The sequence below is a fragment of the Oncorhynchus nerka genome, unplaced genomic scaffold, assembly GCF_034236695.1.
Source record: "Oncorhynchus nerka isolate Pitt River unplaced genomic scaffold, Oner_Uvic_2.0 unplaced_scaffold_9167, whole genome shotgun sequence".
NCBI classification, from domain to species: Eukaryota; Metazoa; Chordata; class Actinopteri; order Salmoniformes; family Salmonidae; genus Oncorhynchus; species Oncorhynchus nerka.
In genome coordinates, this window is record NW_027032153.1 from 1 (window position 1) to 4,355 (window position 4,355).

Genomic DNA, 4,355 nt, shown 5'->3' on the forward strand with positions numbered 1-4,355 from the left:
ATTAACAACAGGACAATGCTGTGTAAGTGCTATTTGACAAGAAGGACAGTGATGGAGTGCTGCATCAGATGACCTGGCCTCCTGACAATCACCGAAAATAAAGATCATCTACAAAAGTAGTAAGTCCATCAATCCAATAGATGTCGCTATTAGGAACACTGTGGTAGTGGCGGGGAACAGGAAGTTTCGGCAGGCGCACACCATTCTTTACAATAAAGAAAACGCCTGAACTGTGCTGTCCTTTTCTCTTTATTACTACAGGTATGTAATAGCACGTTTAAAAGGTCTAATATCGAAAGAACATAACATGTTAGATAACACACCCGTCAAGGTATTATCACGTTTGGGAAAGGTTTTGTGCCAAACTGAGTGTGTGAAGAACGTGCAAAACAATATTTTACAAGCACGATGCGGAGTCTACCACACGTTCATATGTGAGGCTTTCCAGGTTCGTATATAGCTCAGTTGGTTTCGCCTGGGGATGTTCAGAACAAAAACGTTTTGGAAAGTTGCAGATAGAAATGCTTTGAATAGAACTGACATGATTCCTTAGAATCGGAGGCATGTTTTTCCATAATACTTTCCATCGGAATGTGGCCAACGTCTCCGTCCATCTGCTGGAAACAGCGCTGGTACCCTTGTCCCTACGTATGTGAAGATAGCTACAATAACGATTAGCCACAATAGTGGAATTTGCGGTTCTCCTCAAAAATAAAAGTCCCTCATTGAAAGTCACGCAAACTGATACAAAAGTGTTATCATGCCATGTCTGGACTAGATAACGCTGAACATGGTTCGATTGTTACTCAATTTAAAATGAATTACAATAATGAATTCGTTTCATTATTGAGTCCCATAGGGCGGCGCACAATTGGCCCAGTCCTCCAGGTTTGGCATGGTATAGGCCATAATTGTAAATAAGAATTTGTTCTTAACTGACTTGCCTATTTAATTTTTTTTATTGAAAAGATAAAAATAACTAAAAAAACTGTTGAAATCACACTGGCGGTTTTAGAACGCAAAATTGCATTGGGGCATTCATATATGCACTTTGAAACGGGTGACACCCACAGAAAACAATTACCAAGAGTTAACACAAATATTAGCTTCGTAGCTCTTATTGCAGGACTTTGACACATTTCCTAGGTGGCAAAGGTCCAGATGGATATTGGGGGAGAGAGAGGGAGGGGGGTATATAAACACACAAAACAGGTTTAGAATTGAATTGCAGGAAATGAGCTTTAAAACAGCTAAATGTTTTCTCTGCCAATTAGAGGGTTGTTTAGATTTTGGTATTGCAAGTTAGGGATTTGTTACTATGCCAATAAATGACAATATCCATCGAAGCCCAACGGCAAAAATTAGGGGGTCCGCAGATCTGGACAGAGGTCCACCATTAACACAGGCCTCAAAAACCTCTCAAGCCCACGTGCTAGTGACTAGCCAGCTAATCTTTATATTTCAAGTTTAGCCAATTTGGATCCATTTGCTAGATAACAAGGTTGAACAGTTGAATTGTTATGAACACACCCTTCTGTCTGTCTCCAACTGTTTGAAAAGCATGTTAGCCTGTCCACTTTGTTCAGATGTTAAAATCAAGTGGCCAACCTTATTTCTCAGAATGAGAACGAGTTGTCAGTTCCTTACAGTGCATTCTGAAAGTATTCAGACCCCTTCCCCTTTTCCACATTTTGTTACTTTAGCCTTATTCTAAAATGGATTCAATTGACATTTTCCTCATCAATCTACACACAATATGCCATAATGACAAAGTGAAAACAGATTTTTAGATTTGTTTGCAAACATAACAAACTCTTTATTTACATAAGTATTCGGACCCTTTGCTATAAGACTCAGAATTGAGGTCAGGTGACCTAAACATTAACAGACTTAACATTAAGCTCAGGTGCATCCTGTTTCCATTGATCATCCTTGAGATGTTTCTACAACTTGATTGTTGTCCACCTGTGGTAAATTCAATTGATTGGACATGATTTGGAAAGGCACACACCTGTCTATATAAGGTCCCACATTTGACAGTGCACGTCAGAGCAAAACCAAGCCATGAGGTCGAAGGATTTGTCCGCAGAGCTCTGAGACAGGATTGACTCTTCCTAGAGCTGGCCCCCGGCCAAACTGAGTAATCAGTAGAAGGGCCTTGGTCAGGGGAGGTGACCAAGAACCCAATGGTCATTCTGACAGAGCTCCAGAGTTCCTCTGTGGAGATGGGAGAACCTTCTAGAAGGACAACCATCTCTGCAGAACTCCACCACACTTTATGGCAGTGTCCAGACGGAAGCCAGTCCTTAGTAAAAGGCACATGACAGCCCGCTTGGAGTTTGCCAAAAGGCACCTAAAGGACTCTCAGACCATGAGAAACAAGATTCTCTGGTCTGATGAAACACATCTGGAGAAAACCTAACACCATCCCTACAGTGAAGCATGGTGGTGGCATCATCATGCTGTGGGGATGTTTTTCAGCGGCAGGGACTTCGAGACTAGTCAGAATCGAGGGAAAGATGAATGGAGCAAATTACAGAGAGATCCTTAATGAAAACCTTCCAAGGACCTCAGACTGGGGTGAAGGTTCACCTTCCAACAGGACAACAGCCCTAAGCACACAGCCAAGACAATGCAGGAGTGGCTTTGGGACAAGTCTCTAAATGTCTTTGAGTGGCCCAGCCAGACCCCTGACTTGAACCAGATCGAACATCCCTGGAGAGACCTGAAAATGGCCGTTCAGCGATGCTCACCATCCAACCTGACAGAGCTTGAGAGGAAATGCAGAGAAGAATGGGAGAAACTCCCCAAATACAGGTGTGCCAAGCTTGTAGCGTCATACCCTAGAAGACTCGAGGCTGTAATCACTGCCAAAGGTGCTCCAAAAAAGTACTGAGTAAAGGGTCTGAATACTTATGTAAATGTGATATTTCAGTTGGTAATTTTTAATACATTTGGAGAAATAAAATCTAAAAACATGTTTTTGCTTTGTCATTATGGGGTATCGTCTGTAGATTGGTGAGGGAAAAAAAAACTATTGAATCAATTTATAATGAGGCTGTAACGTAACAAAACGTGGAGAAGTCAAGGAGTCTGAATACTTTCTGAACGCTCTGTACGTGAATTTAGGAAATCTACTATAGGTTTTGTGCATTTACGTCGCGTAGCCTCGTCTAATTTGAAATTAATTGAATGGTTTGTTGTCAATGCTTAGCTACCTGATATAATATCGTTTTAGAATAAAGAAAGTGCCAGAACTTTCAAGACTAACTTTTGTGTCCGCGTCTCTTTATTACTACTGGCCGACTCAGATTAAGTCTGAGGCCGGTAACATCAACAGTGAGGCCAAACCCAGCCTGCCTCTCTCCTTCCACACTGAGTCCAAACCTACAGTCACTGGGTCCTGATTGTGACAGTGGAGCCCAGTTTGCACTGCAGGATCCAGAGATGGCATCAGTGAAGCTGGAAGACTGCAGTCAAACACTGGAGCTGAATGTCAACATTAAAGATGAAGAAGAGGAGGAGAAGATTGGGAAATCTGTTTCTCATGGTAAGAACAGGTTCTAACTATATCTTCATAAATTAGACCTCCTTAAGTTATGACCAGTCTATTGATAGATTGACTTCTGTCATTCTGACATCACACATCCCTGAACAACTGGGTTATCTGGAGTGATTAGAGAGTAGACTCAAGAAGTGAAGTAGACAAACTGCCAGTGTTTTGAAGTTCTATGAAATGAGTCTGTAGTTACTAACCCTTTTGATTAGAGGTCTACCGATTATGATTTTTCAACGCGGATACCGATTATTGGAGGACCAAAAAAATCTGATACCGATTAATGACTCATATAATTCATCCCTTGGCCCCTTTTGGCCTAAATGGCTGACCTCATTTAGTCAACTGGTCGATTGTTTGGTGGATAGATGTTGGTTGACCAAGCTTTTTTTAGTCGAGCAGTGGCAAATATATACAGTGCTGCTTGAAAGTCTGTGAACCTCTTGTGCAATTATATATTTTTTTGTTTTTACCATGAAATCTTCATTTAATCAGGACCAGTCTTTTTGATCTGACATAACAGGTTTATTTTTACCAATACCAACTGACTAGTTATTCTGATGTTATTCACACAGGAGACCATGTTGAGACAGCCTCTACCTCCAGAGAGCAACAGCAGGAAGATCACAGAGCTAAGAGGTCTCACCACTGCCCACGTTGTAAGGAGAGTTTCTCAATTCTATCAAAGTTAAAAATACACCTAAAAATACACACAGGAGAGGATGTGTATTCCTGTACTGACTGTGGGACGAATTTCACAACATTAAAATTTCTGACAGTTCATGAACGGATACACACA

The 4,355-nt window shown here is 41.3% G+C and overlaps 1 long non-coding RNA gene across 1 annotated transcript; it reads left to right on the forward strand.

Annotated features, from left to right (window-relative positions):
- Positions 1-175: 175 nt before the first annotated feature.
- LOC135565965 (uncharacterized) lies at positions 176-4,274 on the forward strand. The gene is made up of 3 exons (XR_010461893.1): positions 176-261; positions 3,312-3,550; positions 4,132-4,274. It is a non-coding gene; the product is annotated as an uncharacterized LOC135565965 (long non-coding RNA).
- The last annotated feature ends 81 nt before the right edge of the window (positions 4,275-4,355 follow it).